Genomic DNA, 16786 nt, shown 5'->3' with positions numbered 1-16786 from the left:
TGCCCCGGAGCTCTTCTCCCTTTCCTGCCTGCTGGTCTACCCTGACCCCCCAGCCAGGCCACCCCGTCTTTCCTCCTGACTCACACCCTCATCCCCACTGTCACTGTCGCTGTCGCCACTGCTGCAGGAGCCAGGCTTGCTGCCCTCGTCCTCGGGCTCAGGGGCTCCGTGTGTGCGGAGGAGGCCGGAGAGGATGGGGTGGGGCCAGACAGTGGTGCCGCCCCAAGGCATACAGCCACAGACATGGCGACAGCGGGGTCTGAGCCTTCCCTCAGGAGAATCTCCAGCAAGTCAGCCGCGTGGACCTCCATTGCCAAGTGCAGGCTGCACACGGGCTCTGGTTTGCTGAGGTCGGCTGGGGACTCCTGGAACGGCCAGACCAAGTCTACCTCTTCGAGGATGGTGGCCACGTGGAGTGGGCGGGGGTCCTGGTAATTTTCAACCCGCAACTGCAGCTTCCGGTCCTCCTCAGTTTCCTCTAACTTCTCCGGGCTGGTTCTTGGGTCGGTGTTGGGGGTGTGTTTGGGGCCCGCGGGAGGTAGGGGTCAGGGGCTCCTCGGGGCACCCAGTGGGGGCTGGACCGGCACCGTGCGGCCCACGCTCTGCCATGCAACCCAGTGCGTGCCACACACAACCTCTGCACCATGGACGCCTCCCCAGGCTGTCTGCCAAGTGCCGGGCTGCTTGGCCCAGCTCGTCCTGCAGGTGCAGAGACTCGGTGCCAGCTGCAAAGCCCAGCAGGAAATCCGGGAAAGGCTCGTGGTGATGAATCACCTCCGAGCGCGGTGCCGGTCCCCATCTTCAGGGGCACAGCCAAGGGTGAGCGGTGCCCACAACAGCCCCGGCCCGCCTCCGCCCCGCGCTGGTGCTCCCAGAGTCACAGAGTCCGGACCCCGACAGCCCAGGCCGCTGTCACACCATTCATGCGCATCCACAGCCTTCCCGAGCCGGTGCCCCGGCCGTAGTCCCCCGACCGTGGCCCCTACGTCTTCTTTTGGATTGGCGTTTCAGCAAGGAGGCGGCCTAGAGGAGCGGGGAAGAGCCTTGCCTCAGTGCCCCAAGGCTGCACAAACACGTGCCGCCAGCTGGGTGGCTTCAAACAACAGAAACTTATTCTCTCCCAGTTCTGGAGGCCTGTCGTGAACTGAAGCGTGTCCCCCTAAAATTTATACACTGAAGCCCTGAACCCCAATGGGATGGTATTTGAAGGTGGGGCTTTTGGGAGTTTAGGTTTAGGTGAAGTCATGAGAGTGGGATCCCTACAACAGGATTAGTGCCTTTTTTTTTTTTTTTAAGAATATTGATTTTTTAAACTTTATTTATTATTTACTTTTTATTTCAGAGAGAGAGAGAGAGAGCACATGAGCAGCGGAGGGGGCAGAGAGACAGGGGGAGAGAGAATCCTAAGCAGGCTCCACGGTCAGCACAGAGCTTGACAGGGAGCTCGATCTCACGACCCTGGGATCACGGAGCTGAGCCAAAAATCAAGAGTCGGGCACTCAGCAGACTGAGCTGCCCTGGTGCCCCAAGATGAGTACTTTCTAAGGAGAAACACTTGCTGTCTCTCTCTGCTCGCTGCCTTGTGAGGGCACGGTGAGAAGATGGCCGTCGGCAAGTCAGGAAGAGGGCCCTCACCCAAACCCGGCCATGCCAGAATCCAGATTTCCAGCCTCCAGGACTGTGAGAAGATAAATTTCTGTTGGTTAAGCCACCCATTCTGTGGTATCTAGTTATGGCAGCCTGAGCTCAGACAAGGCCAGAAGTCCAAAATTAGGGTGTTAACAGGCTGGTTCCTTCTGGAGGTTCTGAGGGCGATCGGTTCCGTGCCTCACTTGTAGCTTCTGCTGGCTGCTGGCAGCCCTTGGGGACCCTTGGCTTGTGGCAGCATAACCCCACCCTGTGCTTCCGTCCTCACATGCCTTCTTCTCAGCGTCCTCTCCTTTCCTGTCCTTTATAAGAACACCTGCAGCGGCACCTGGGTGGCTCAGTCGGTTAAGTGTCCAACTCTTGGTTTTGGCTCAGGTCACGATCTCACGGTTCATGAGTTCAAGCCCCGTGTCAGGCTTTGTCCCGTCTGGGATTCTCCCTCTTCCTCTCTCTCTCTCTCTGCCCCTTCTCTGCTCGCGTTCTCTTCATCTCTCAAAATAAATAAAAACTTTATAAGAACACCTGTCATTGGATTTAGGGCCTACCCTAAACCTAGAATGATCTTATTATAAGGTCCTTAACGTAGTTACAACTGCAAAGACCCTATTTCCAAATAACGTCACATTCACAGGTATTAGGGATTAGGACTTAGACACAGCTTTGGGGGCCACTAGTCAGCTATAAGCACAAACCAGGAAGCAGTGCGGCAGAGAGAGGCTGTGGGCGGATGGGAAATCCTTCCAGGAAACCCCAGAGGAAGCTACAAGTGGAGAGAACAAGGCGAGCTAGACTCCCGCCACCTCCCAAAAGAGACTCAACGCTTCACCCCTGCACCTCAACCCGCCACCCCTCCCCTACTCCAACCAGGAGGGAATCGAAAGCAGCTGAGCCAACCCATGGTTTGTCCTGCCTCTGTGGCCTGCTGAAACTGCACTGGTCATTTCAAATGCCCGGGAGAGAGCAGCATCTATAACTTCCAGCCTCCTCCCCCTCAAAGCTTGAAGCTACCGGCACCCAGGGGAGCTTCCGGAACACACGGGAAGCATTCGTGGGAGGAACCCCATCAAAACCCTTGGTCAGCCAGGCAATGTCCGCCCCCCAATCAGCCTACAGGGCCTGGAGCACCAGGAGTGCCCCGGCCAGGGCAGGCCTAGTGGGAAAGCCTCCTCCCCACAGCCCATGGCAGTGAGTCAGCAAGAGTCCCAGATCTAGTGCAGGCTGCAGGGTGGCCAGTGGTGGGGAGAGGACACTGCAGGCTTCAGTAACGACCCTTTACATTGGCAGGAAGCTTCAAGGCCCACAAACACCCTCGCCTCCCCCACCCCCTCCAATCCTCACTGCACCCTGTGAGGTAGAGGTCACACTAAAGTTGTCCCCACTGGACACGTGAGAAAACTGAGGCTCAGAGAGGAAAGTGTCTCAGCAAATACAAAGCAGAGCGGCTCACTGCAGCGTAGCACGTTCTGGACTTGAGTTCTGGAACAGGAAAAGGACCTTAGTAGAAAGGAGGTGAAATCTGAATAAAGTCTAGTATTTAGTTAAGAGCGTCGTACCAGTCTTCACGTACCGTGGCTACGTGAACATTGAGGGGTGCTGGGTGAAGGGCATTTGGGAGCTTTCGGTTCTATTGCTATGGTCTGAATGTTCGTGTCTCGCCCAAACTCATGTTGGAAACCTAATCCCCAATGTGATGGTATGAGGAGGTGGGGCCTTTGGGAGGCGCTCAGTCACCAGCGTGGAGCACTCCTGAATGACACTAATGACACTAATGACCTTGTGGAAGAGGCCCCAGGGAGCCAGCCCACCCCTTCTTCCATGGTAACGCAGCAGGAAGCCTGCATTCTGCAACTCTAACGAGGGTCCTCCCTGGGACCCAGGGACGCCAGCACCCTGATCTTGGACTCCCAGCCTCCAGAATTGTGAGGAACAAATTTCTGTGGTTTATAAGCCACGCAGTCTGTGGTATTTTGTTACAGCAGCTTGAACAGACTCAGACATCTGTCTTTGCAACTTTTCTGGAAATCCAAAATTGCTCCAAGATAAAAGTTTTGCTAAAAAGCAAAGCTGGGAAGGGAGTGGAGTAAAAAAACAGAAACAAAACAGAAACAGTACTTGACTTTTTTCATCTCGAGTTCAGGAGTTCACACTCTTCTGTGGTGGCTGTTGACAAGGACATGAAGAAATTGGAACCCTTGGGGCTCCTGAGTGGCTTAGTCGGTTAGCGGTTAGCATCTGACTTCAGCTCAGGACATGATCTCGCTTTGGGAGTTCAAGCCCCATATCAGGCTGCCTGCTGTCAGCAGAGAGCCTGGATCCTGCTTCAGATCTTCTGTCTCCCTCTCTCTCTGCCCCTCCCCTACTCACATATGCGCTCTCGCTCTCTCAAAAATAAAAATAAAACATTAAAAAAAATTGGAACCCTTGCACATTGCTACATTGCTATTGATAATGTAAAATGGTGCAGCTGCTGTGGAAATCAGTTTGGTGGTTCCCCAAAAAGCTAAATCGAATTACCATATTACCCAGCAATTCCACTTGTAGGTATAAACCCGAAGGAATTTCAAGCAGGGACCTGTACACCAATGTTCACTATTCCCAATAGTCAAAAGGTGGAAACAACTCAAATGTCCATCAATGATGAACGGATAAGCAAAATGTATATACACACAATGGAATACTACTCAGCCTTGAAAAGGAATGAAATTCTGACACATGCTTCAATGTACACGAGCCTTGATAACATGGTGCTAAGTGAAATAAGCCAGATGCAAACGAACAAATATTGTAGGATTGATTCCATTTATGAGATGCTTAGAATAGGCAAATCTATAGTGTCAGAAAGTAGGCCAGTGGTTAGAACAGGGGCAGGGGGGAAGGGTGAATTATTATCTAATGGTACAAAGTTTCAGTTTGGCATAATGGAAAGTTTGGGAAACAGAGAGGAGGGATGATTGCACAGACTTGCAGACATACTTAGGGCTGCTGAATTGTATACTGTATGATGGTTAAAGTGATACATTTTGTGCAGATTTCACCACAATAAAAAGTGTTTGTTTTTTTTTTTTTAATCACAAACTGCCCCTTTCTTAACCTTGAAAATGGTCCCTGGGTGAGGGCTGGGTGAAAACAGGGCACTGATAGAGAAATGAGTTGCCTCTTGGAGGAATGTTAACACCTCTCTCCACCAACATCCGTAAGGCTCCTAGCTCCCTCCTTGAACCAACCCCCAGCACATTTTCCTTCAGGAAGGAAGGACAGGGTAGAACAGGGGAATTGCCCCACTTCAAATTTAAACCCCACTTTGAGGCAAGTGGCCACTCAGCACCCAGGGAGCCTACCGTGAGGGGAGAGTGCTGTTTGAGCACCTCTTCCCCAAATCTTTCTTCTCGCTTTATCAGCCAGCAAAGACCCTCCTACAGTACTTTGTAACAGAGTGTATTTTTTAGTCGGGAAAATAAACCTCTTGAACAACCTTTATATATATGTATAACTTATTGATTTTAGTTTGAGAGAGACCGTGAGTGGGGAGGAACAGAGAGAGAGGGAGAGAGACAGAATCCCAAGCAGGCTCCATGCTGTCAGCGAGGAGCCCGACTTGGGGCTTGAACTCATGAACTGTAAGATCATGACCCAAGCCCAGATGAAGAGTCAGATGCTTAACCGACTGAGCCACTCAGGCGCCCCACACGACCTTTATTTCTTGAACATCCGTTTGATAAAGGGCTTTTCAGCCTATGGTTCCATTCCCTTTCCTAGCTTTTTGCTAGATAACCACTTACCACTTTATAGTATTTTCTTGCATACCTGTCTGCTATCAACTCCTACCTTGGAATCCTCCCAAACAAAATACCAAAAGGTATTTTATTTATGTTTATATTCTCAGGTATTGGGTACGTGCTCAAAAAATTTGATTAATCAATTAGGAGATAAGGAAGTGAAAGGTTTAGCAACCTAAATTGTCTTTAGATTGCCCTCACTCTCTAACATCCTGCCCTGGTATAACTAGCCCACACAACGCCTATGAATTTCTATATATACGCATGTTTGTGAATATGCACACCATAAGACTTTTCGGCATGAGCATATACATTAGTTCCAGGAAAAACAGATCTATGAGCCCTTCCTACACATCTCTAAGGACATCTACCCGCCCTGCAACTGATCTGCATCACTAACACCAAATCCACCTGTAAAGGCCCTTTCTCATAGGCCTTTGCTTCCAGGAACCTACACCCCCCACCCCCGTCTTCCGGCTGGTCAAGACCTATGCTCTCCTTTATTTTCCTCATCACATATAAGGGGCCTGATGATCTCCCGTGATGTCTGCTTCCCTAATTACTGTATGGATGTAAATCGTCTGTCCTCAATAAGACTGCCCCTACCTGAAGAAGGTAGTTGGGTTCCTGCTACCCATACTTCCTGTGGGACCTTGGGCAAGTTACTTAACCCTTCTGAGTCTCAGAGTAAAAACTGGATAGCAACGTCTTCTCCAGGGTGCTAGGAAAAGTGGCCAATGCTCTGGAGGTGCCCCTGAAGTAACACCCTCCGGGGCAGAGGCTATGTCCTGAAATGCGGTATTTCCTCCACCAAACCCAGGAGACAGTTGAGTACAAATATTTATTGAATTTGCCTTTATTACATTTTTTTACTGAGATATAATTCACACACCATAAAATTCACTATTTGAAAGTGTACAATTCAGTGGTTTTTAGTATATTCATGAGGCTCTGTGACCATCAATTCCAGATATACAATTGCAGAACATTCTCATCAACCCATCTCCTTGGCTTTTAATAAATCAAAGTATATCTTGACTATTTGTCAGTAAATATAATTATTCTACTTTATAATTACTAATAGCGTTTATGACATTACTATGTGCCAGTCACTGTTTGGGGTCCTTTATACACAATAAGTCCAACATGGTAAGTTTCCAGCAGCGGCATCATGCCACGTTACTCATGAAGAAGTGGAGACGCTGAGGGGCAGGAATCTTGCCCACGGTCACCGAGCTGCCACTTGAACCCAAGGTGCCTGAGTCCAGGTCCCTCACCATTCCTGCTACCTCTTTGCTGGAGCATTAAGATTTAACAACCAACCAACCAACCAAAAACAAGCCACAGACACAACCTTTAAGTATGAAGACCCCGTTTCTTCCTCCTTTATCAATCACCCGTGGCTGTGATTTTTTTTCTAAACACAAATGAATTGTCCCCTGCTGACCTTGGACCTTTGTGTCGCTGCGTCGGCGACACAAAAGTCTGGAAGCCCTGATCCTCACCCCCCAGAAGTGAACAGTGTGGACCCACAGTACAGGGAGAAGGGGACACACAAACACGGCATTCAGAGATGGGAGAGTCTGGCTATTGGTGATGGCGGAGAGCTAGGACTTCCTGTTCCAAAAAGAATCATAAGCAATGAAATAGTTCTGGAAAGACCAATGGCTTGTTTTCTTTCTTTAAGATGAAATTCAGCAGCGGGAAAACCTGCTCATGAATTGAGCAAATGCTCCTTCCCTTTAAGTCATTTTATTCTCCGACAGCTAAAAACACACTGATCTCTGTTTACCTTCATAATACCACCTCCCGCATTAAACTATCTATGCCCTGTCATTTACAGAGGGGCTGTTTTCAGATAACAGCACACACTGTATTTGATAGAAATGCTGTCTCTGAAAAGTACCATGTGGATTCGGTTTTGGTAATTCAAGTTTTTCGGTTTTTGTTTTTTAAATGTGCCATGGGGAAAATTCTGCAGCACATCCTTTAGCAAAAACTCCTTCAAAATTGTCATTACTTGCTAGCTGTCCCCTAAGTTCTGATAACTCTCAATATCATGTGTTCTTATTCAAGATATACACCTGGATTTAGGCTACCTCATAGTCTGTCCTTTGCACCTCTTGGCAACAGAAAATGTACATACCAAGTTTGAAGGCCAGGACTCGGCCAACATCTCAGCTAGACTTTGACCCTCAGGAAAACTTGGGCACCTGCAAATATCTGTTACCTCAGATTTGTGGTCTACATATGGGGCCCTCAGGCATGATTATAAGCAGAACTGCCGATACCGGAAAGTGCTGAGTTTACTTAGGGTTCTGAAGAACTTTCCAGCTTGGTCTGAGGTATCTTGTTCATAACACATTTTAAATGTTACTTCCCCCCCCCCCCCCCCCCCCCACTAATCATGTAATTGAGGAGAAATTCCTTTCAGAAAATAACGCACCACTGATAATAACTGTATTGTATTGTGATAGGATTTTTTGGTTGGTAGGGTATTTGGGGGAGGGTGGTTAAATGGCACAATATACTACACGGTAACTTAAGAAGATAGGGGCAAATCTAGAGAAATGCTATTTCAGTTAAATAAACTAGGCAGCAGCTCCCTCTTGTGCTGAAAAGTAAGTACTGCAGCCACTGAATTAAAACCTGGAAAATCATCCCTCAATACACATAAAACTTGCTTGAACGAAGAGCTGTTCCCAAATATTTTAAGTCTGAGAAAAGCACGGTACTTAGCAACTCTTTATTTTAGCCAGAACACCCACTGCCATTAATATTTAATTAATTCTTCAAACATTTATTGAGTACTTACTGGGCGCCAGTTACTAGGGATGCTAGGGTAATTAACAGTTACTGCCCCCAAATTGCTCACAAGGGCTGGTCCATCAAGATGCCACCTTTCTCATCATGCTTTTTCTGGTCCCCTGTCAACTATGACCTCTGTCTCCTCTGAACTTCCCCCAATTCCCACCCTAAGATTGAGTCTTCTCATGCCTCTCCCCTCTTCTTCCCATTATCAAGCAGCTTCTTTTCATATCATGCTACTGGATTGGAACTTCTTTGAAAGCAGCAGCCACATCTGATCCACGCAGTTTTCCTCATTCTGCACGGGTCCAGTTAGTATCCAAATGCATATTTGTTCAATTTAATTCAATTCAACAGAATCAGGAAGCAGTAGAGATCCACAGCTAATTAAAAACAGGTTCTAATGGAGAAGTGTAGTTCAGCTGCTCTATGCACATAACTCTCAAAAATGGAAATGCAGCCATTGTTTCATTGCTGCCAAAATCATGGTGCATTTTTTCTAATCATTTTTCTGTGGTGCAAGGATGCCAATGGAAAATAAGACTTATATTATCCTAGAATCCATGACGTCAGAAAGAGTTTGCTCCATCACTTCCCTGCCTGTCACGAAAAGATGCTGGATTGCGCAGGTGTTCCCTGTGGGCACCGTGTCAGAAATGTGAAAGGTCACTCTGGCCAAGCCATCTGGGGTGGACAATGTTCGAAACCAGTGGTTCCCAGACTTTGGGATGTCACATAAAAACTTAAAACAATTTTTTTCCTAGGGACTGACTGACATGAGGTTGCCAATATCTTATTTTGCTAGCTAGGAATAGTTTTTAAAATCACTTACGATCTTCATTTTATGGGGGAAAAAAATGAACTTTAACACCAAGAAGCAAAAAAGTCATAATCTCAGAATAAAGAATTTTCCAAGATTTTCTTTTTAAGCAATCTCTGCACCCAACATGGGGCTCGAACTCACAACTGTGAGATGAAGAGCCTCACTATGGACGGAGCCAGCCAGGCACCACCCCCCCCCCCCAATTTTTTTGTATTGAATACTTTTAACTCTAGATTTGGACCAGGCACTTGGATCAAGTAGTTGGAGAATGTGGAGGGTGGACTTGAAGGCACGCCCCTGACACCCCTCCTCTGCCCACCTTTTTCCTCTCTTGGATTCAAGAGCTTCTTTTCATTTGACCATTCTCTCACTCAGGTTTGCCTTGCAGTATGTGAGAATGAGCACGAAATCATATCCCTGAAGAACAGGAACTAGAATGGAAACCAGCTGATGCCAAAACCCAAACGAGGGAAAAGGGCAGAAGATGGGGTCAGGCACATGCCCTTACGTCCACCCCCACCCCTTCCCTCGTGTCTGGGTCCAAGGCTGGCTGGGCGGAGTTTCTGGGATGGCTTCATGTGGGTTAAGGGGAAGATGGGAAAAGAGAGACAAAGAGATCGGCCCTGCTTTTGGGAGCGGCATTTCTGTCTTCTCCTGACCACAAGGTAAACAGCAGAGTAGAAGCGTGCAGCAGTCTCATGCTTCGCTTTTTCAAAGCCTTTCAGATGGCTGTTCCATCTGATCACCTCCACACGACCGAGCGGGCTGATTTCAGGAAGGGGCTGAGATTGGCTTTGTCTCCCTCCCACTCCAGGACTCAGATGAAAGAAGGAAGGGCTCTCAGGGGCTCGTCTCAGACCCAGACTGAGGGGATGCTTGCATCTGTGTGTGTGTGTGTGTGTGTGTGTGTGTGTGTGTGTGTGCGCGCGCGCGTGCGTGTGTGTCTGTGTGTGCGTGCGCAGGAACTTAACCCAGGTTGAAGGTCTGCGGGCAGCAGTAGGAAAGAAACCCACTGAGCAGCACTAAATGACTTTAAATAGCTTGCACCCTTCAGGTCACTCCTTAAATCGCCTTGCATACACTACCTCCTCCCCAAGAGAGGGAGTCCCTCTGGGAGGGGGTCAGAAGGAGCTGACAGCCCCAGCACCCCCCACCCCCAGGGCCCTTCTCCTGACAAAACGACAGCCTTGGCACTCACATTAGTCTCGGCTCTGCTGTGTCCCAGAAAGGGCAGGTGTCCCTCTGACTCAGAAAGACAGGCCTTGGAGCAGCGGCCCCTCCCCAGGGTCCACTCCTTCCCGCAGCCTGCTTCGCAGACCTGCACGGCCGAGGGTGTGGGTGGCCGTGGCTCATCCCCTCCTTTTCTCACGCCAACAGGAGAGAGAAAACTCTTAAATCACCTTTGAGCTGACAAAAAGAGAAGATGAAGAAAAAGGCCTGCCAGTCTTCTCTGCCCACCTCGGATGGGTAACTTCTGCTGAGAATGTCGGGTTTCGGAGAGACAACACCCAAACTTTGGTACCAGTTACCAGTCTATACCTTCCCGCCTCCAGGGCACTGAAAATGCAACTCATCACCTTGACCCTCAGCCTTCCAATCTCCTCTTCATCCTTCCCCCCAAAGGGATCATTCTCTCCTCAATCTAAGTAAACCTCCAGGCCCTGAGGAGGTCTAGGCAGGTCCTCATTTGCTCCTCAGCAGGACCTGAGCCACCTTTCCCTCAGTTTTTCCAGGCCCTCCCTTCCTTCCACCATCTTCCCTCACCCTCATGGGCTGCTCTTCCCCTTCTCCAAAGACCAGCCTCAAAATAGCACCCGCGACTATTGTGGAGAAAAACACCAAGGCCAACAGTTTGTTACCAGGAGGCCATCCTTCGGTGGCATTAGTTGTAACAGAGTTTTACCTTTATCATTTCACTTCGTGTGACCCAGTGCTCTTAAAGTACAGCATATCCACTTAAATTGGATAACTTCACGAGTTATGGTCCCTTCAGGACTTGGAACCAAACTTAAGCACAAGATTCTTCTCCAAGCAATGGATTCTGCCCACCCACCACTCAAATTTAGCTGAAACAGATGAGGGATTGTCCACTAACCTCACAGAAAAAACCCCGCTGGGGACTGGGCAGACTGTTCCTACCTTTAAAGCACATGCTTCTCATGGTGACAGCAGAGTCACCATGAGGATCTGTAAGAGGGTGTTAGATAAAGGCAGCAATGAGATGCTGGTCTTCCCGTCAGTCTTAATATGGCAGCTTGGCTGCCCAGGAAAGACAGAGGACAGGGAAGGGGTTCCCCTTGGCCACCGCACTTATAACTATAGTATTCTTATTTTAATTACTTACACAACACCTAGCATATGCACCTATTATGTGGCAGGCAAAACACTAGACACTCCATAAACTTGATGGTGAGCTAGACAGAAGTGGCCCTACCCTCACAGGGCTAAGGTCTAGCGGGGAATCAGGTGAGTGTCCTGGGGAGGAGTTAGGCTGGTTTACTCCTTTGGCCCAGCCTGCCTTCCATCCCTCCTTTGCCTCTAAGGGTGTACATCCCATCCTCCTTGGTTCTTGAGTTCTAGCCCAGGGAGGTCCCGCACCTGTTGGTTGGACAGCAGAAGGCACAGACCTCCCGTAGGACAGGGACACACCTGAGCCTGAAGTGTGGCCTCTAATCAATGCACACCCATCGATAAAGCTGAGATGTGCCTGCAGCACTAGCCTCGGCCTGGCCCCTTGCGGCACACCTTGCTCAATGCTTCAGCGTCCCCAAGAGCTAAGGCACAGTCATTGTTACAATGTTAACACACGGGAAATGGAGACTTGGAACAGCGAAGTGACCACCTAGGCTGCGCAGGCAGAACTTGCTCCGGGTGTGGGAGCTAGTGACTGAGCCTGGCAGTCTGGCTCCTGCTGAGTCCTGGCTCAGGAGCGGGCCCCCGGGGCTGGGGAGCAGGGACAGCAAACCCTGAAGAGCACTTACAAAGTGCACGAGCCATCCTGGGCTCTGGGCACAGACGGTCTTGCGAGCACCACCTCGACCCTACAAGGTAGGGATTTGCAGATGACAAACACAAGGAAGAAAAGGAACGTGCCCAAAAGACACAATGAGCAAGTGGTAGAAATGTCCATGCTTCTGCCTCAGCTCTTCCAGAGTCTTAACCTGCATGTGAGTCACCTGGGGAATCTGGTTAAACTGCAGGTTCAGACTCTGGGGCAGGGCCCCAAACTCTGCATTGCTAATGAGCTCCCCACGATGCTGAGGCTGCTGGTTCATGGCTTCAAGTATGACACCTTGCCTCTTGGTAGTTCAGCTGTTTTATCCTCAATTAAGCGTTTCCAAAGGACTCCGTGTTAGCAGTAATCATTTTAGCTAATTTTCATGGAGTGCTTACTCGCATCAGGCCCTGTATTAAGAACTTTTTCTATGGATTATCTCCTTGATTAAATGAAGTAGGATAGGAACGCCTGGGTGGCTGTTGGTTGGGCATCCGACTTCCGCCCGGGTCATGATCTCACGGTTCGTGGGTTCGAGCCCCGCGTTGGACTCCGTGCTGACAGCTCAGAGCCCGGAGCCTGCTTTGGATTTTGTGTCTCCCTCTCTCTCTGCTTCTCCCCTGCTCACACTCTGTCTCTCAAAAACAAATAAAGATTAAAAAAAACATTGTTTTGGGGGCGCCTGGGTGGCGCAGTCGGTTGGGCGTCCGACTTCAGCCAGGTCACGATCTCGCGGTCCGGGAGTTCGAGCCCCGCGTCGGGCTCTGGACTGGTGGCTCGGAGCCTGGAGCCTGTTTCCGATTCTGTGTCTCCCTCTCTCTCTGCCCCTCCCCCGTTCATGCTCTGTCTCTCTCTGTCCCAAAAATAAAATAAAAACGTTGGAAAAAAAAAAATTAAAAAAAAAATTAAAAAAAAAACAACATTGTTTTAATGAAGTAGGATCCAATTAGTGTCCCCATTTTATACATGAGGAAAACTGAGGCCTGGAAAGTTTAAAGACCTCGCTCAAGGTCACAGAGCCAGCAAGTACCAGAGCCGGTTCCACCTGTTCCTGAAGTGTGTCTGTGAAGGGGAGAAGGCAGGCATTGCTGGCTCCTTTTGTCTGTGGAGAACACCCAGGTGGAGAGTGTTCAATGTTTTAAAACGAGGCCTAGAATCCATCTGGTTCTCGTAATACAAGATCCATCTTTCCTTCCTCAACTACGAGCAAATGATTCTAATGAGACATTTCTTCCTTCAGACGGAACTGAAGGAGTCCTTAACCAAGCCATCATCATCCCCCAGGGACTTGAACTAACTTTCCTGGCTCAGCTGTCCCCCTTTTCAAAGGCCATTATGTTGGTTAGAGTCCCTGGAGACCCGAAGCATCTCAGGAGTAATCAGAAGCCTCCAGGGCTCCTGGAGAGGCCCTGCTATGCACGCAGGCCAGGGGACATCTTCTCAGCTACCCACCACTAATTCAACTCAGCAGCAGTGGGGCCAAGTACTCAAGCCCAAGGCCTGATATCAACTGTCAGTGACTCTGAGGTGTTCCTGACCCGACCCCCCTCGACTCCCTCGGTCCCCAGCTACTGTCTTCTCTCCTCTCGGGTATCAGCTCCCTCCCTTTATTAAGAACTCCTCCCTTCTTTTCTGAAACTGGCTTTTTAGAAAGGATCCTTTGAATTCTAAACTGATGCCTGATAAAGTTCAAACAATTGCATCAGTTAAGCCAGGAGCTGGGAGAGGGGAATGGGGACAGAGGTTTCAGAGATTGCAAAGATTCCTGCCCTTGGGAAGTTTACAGCTTAGCGGGGGTAACAGACACAGGAGGAATTTCAGCAGAGAGAGGGAATGTCTCAGATGTAGGCACATCAAGGGCACTGTGGGGGCCCAGAGGCATCAGAGGAGATGCCATCACAGGTGAATTCTGAAGACTGGGTCAGAGGCAGCTGGTGCAAAGGTATTCCACGCACAAGCAACAGCATGAGCAGAGACAGCTCAGGTTATTTTAGACTTTGGGGCATGAAATATAAAGCAAGGAGTGGCCAGAAATAAGATGGGAGAATAAAATAAGGGTAATGTCAAGGAAGTCCCCAAATGCCCCATCAAGGGGGCTTGGACTTGCTTCTCCAGGCAGTGGTCCTGTAATCATGCCCCAGGGCCCATTTTGGAAGGCCAAGCACGGACAGACCTCTGAGCGCCCACCCTTCAGACCCCATGTCTGCTTTACATATTCAGTGCTCGGCACAATGTTGTGCGAAGAAAAAGTTTCGTTGCCAAAAGACCCATGCGTGACATCTGTTCCTGATGGGACACCGTCTCAGAGAACTCAGGATTTCAGGAATTAGGAAGAGGATGCCTTTGGGGTTTTGTCTAATTGGTGGACGCCCCGGAAACATCCTCTTTCCACAGGCCAGGAAGTGGCTGTTTCATTTTCTAATTCCATTCTGTCGTGAGTAAGGAAGCGGGAGCTGCTTCCTTCCTTCCTCGCTGGACCCCACAGGCGTCAGTCCCCAACAGCCCTCCACGTCCATCCTCTCCAGGCCAGCCTGCAGGGTCTTACCACTCCAGGGACCTTTGATACAAAGCTGGTGATTACAGGAATTGTCAGGCCCCACCATGCTGCCAGCACTGACCTTGCTGACAAAGTCTACCCATGTTAAAGCTTTGCTGGGCCTCCCGGTCGCCCAGGAGCTTTACGCCCTGGTCGCCTGTTGCTTACCTCCTGTATTAACAGCAAGCTTCAGCCAGTCTTGCCAGAGGACCTGGCTCTTCCGGGCTCCAGCCCCGCTCCCCAGCTGTCTGTCACTCTGTCAGGTCATGGGCATTCCAATTCTTTTAATCTGGCCACATAAACCAAGTCCCGCAGCCCCTAATCATGGCTGCTGCTTGGCCAGACTTCCCCCAGTCATGCTGCCTGGTTGGTGCTGCCTGGGCCCCGGGAAGGCAGCCGCAGTAAATCACCCCCCAGCACCACCCTCTGAGGGTGCCTATCAAGCCTCCACCAGGGATTCACTGCGCCAGCTGACGCTTACTTTCTCTGTGGGAAAGCATCGTCCAGACGGCAACAAACATTCTGAATGTGCACAGTTATCAACAAAAGTGTCTGAGAAGGCAACCCCCCCCCCCCATAGACTGAGATTGATTTACTTACAAATTAGAGTTAGGTATTACTGGAATAATCTGTTACGGACATTATTAAAAATACACAAATACAAATGAAAGCAAATGAATTAGACAATATTTTTACACTTTTACTTATGGTACCTTTCTGCTGCCACTAAAAGATGGAAATGTCCTTCGAGGTCTATAATTAAATATGCCTCATTAAAAAAAAAAAATTAACAGACATTAGCTTGGGGAGCAGTTTTAGGTTTACAGAAAATTCGAGCAGAAAGTATACAGAGTTCAGATGTACCTGCTCAGTGCTTTCCCCTCCCCAGTGGCCCCTACTAATAACGTCTCATATTAGGGTGATGCATTTTCTACAAAACTTGAGCCAACGTTGATACATTATCATTAACTGAAGTCCACAGTTTCCTTTAGGGTTTCCTCTTTATGTTGCACATTCCACGGACTTTGATAAATGCCCATTACAGTCTCCTTACATTACAGCATCATATAAAATAATTTCATACCCTAAAAATTCCCTGGGTTCCGTCTAGTCATCCCTCTTCCCGCCTCCCACCCACTAATCATTTGCTCCATTAAAAAACCTTGGCTAACCCTTTATGGAAAAAGTGGATTTAAAGGTCCAATTCTAAGTTCATGCCTTGCTTTTGTTTAAGTTTGTTTGTTTGTTTGTTTGTTTGTTTGTTTGTTTAGAGAGAGCAAACACAAGCTGCAGCAGGGGAGGGGGAGAGAGAGAATCCCAAGCAGTTTCCTCACTAGCAGGGGCAGAGCCTGATGCATAGCTGGAATTCATGAACCGTGAGATCACGACCTGAGCTGAAATTAAGAGTCAGGTGCTGAACTGACTGAGCCACCCAGGCGCCCCACACGCCTTGCTTACGAACCACCTGACTGGCATTATAGAAGATGTGGCCTCACAAAGGTTAGTGACTACAGGTGGGGAAGGGCAGCAATGGGTGCATTTAGCAAATCACAATAATTGTTTCCCTGCCGTTCATCTGTTATATAAAGGTCTTTATGAAATTTGGCTGGTAAATTTCTCTCCTCCTGAAGTCAATCATTTACTCATACAGGCATATTAGAAGCTGATACATTTTACAATTTTAATAAAGGGCCTAGGTGCCCCGCATTCTAAAATACTTGGGACGATTTCAAGCAGATTCAAAATTCCTCTCCAACTTTTTAAAGTAGTACAGATATAGGAGTTTTTATAGATAGTAAAACTTGTTTTCTTTAAAACTAAACCACTGGCTGATACATTTCTAAACATTTCTAAAGTATTTTCAACAATACTTTTTCCATAGTACAAATTTCTTTTCAAAGTCTGTTTCTCTCTCACATTAAAATATCACTGTACGTTAAAGTGACAGATTAAGGGAACTTATTAGTTTTTTAAGGGAACTTCATAGTTCTAAACTATTGGATAGGTAGCACAGTGCTAACTGCCACTTATCACAGAAAAGATGAGCAAATTTAGAACACTTGCCTTTCCGAAAAAGAAGAGTATACATTGGAAGTTTTCTTTTTTTTTAATGTTTATTGTTGAGAGAAACAAAGGGCGGCGCACAAGTGGGGAAGGGAAAGAGACGGAGGGAGACAGAATCTGCAAAGCAGGCTCCAGGT

At 48.5% G+C, this 16786-nt stretch overlaps 1 pseudogene; it reads right to left on the bottom strand.

Moving 5' to 3' along the window:
• Positions 1 to 36: 36 nt before the first annotated feature.
• On the bottom strand, positions 37 to 12329 carry LOC123596911 (annotated as a pseudogene).
• Between the last annotated feature and the right edge of the window lie 4457 nt (positions 12330 to 16786).

The sequence above is a fragment of the Leopardus geoffroyi genome, chromosome C1 (genome assembly GCF_018350155.1).
Source record: "Leopardus geoffroyi isolate Oge1 chromosome C1, O.geoffroyi_Oge1_pat1.0, whole genome shotgun sequence".
Classification (NCBI taxonomy): domain Eukaryota; kingdom Metazoa; phylum Chordata; class Mammalia; order Carnivora; family Felidae; genus Leopardus; species Leopardus geoffroyi.
The sequence above is the reverse complement of the archived record's forward strand: the minus strand, read 5'-3'. Positions and strand labels throughout refer to the sequence as shown.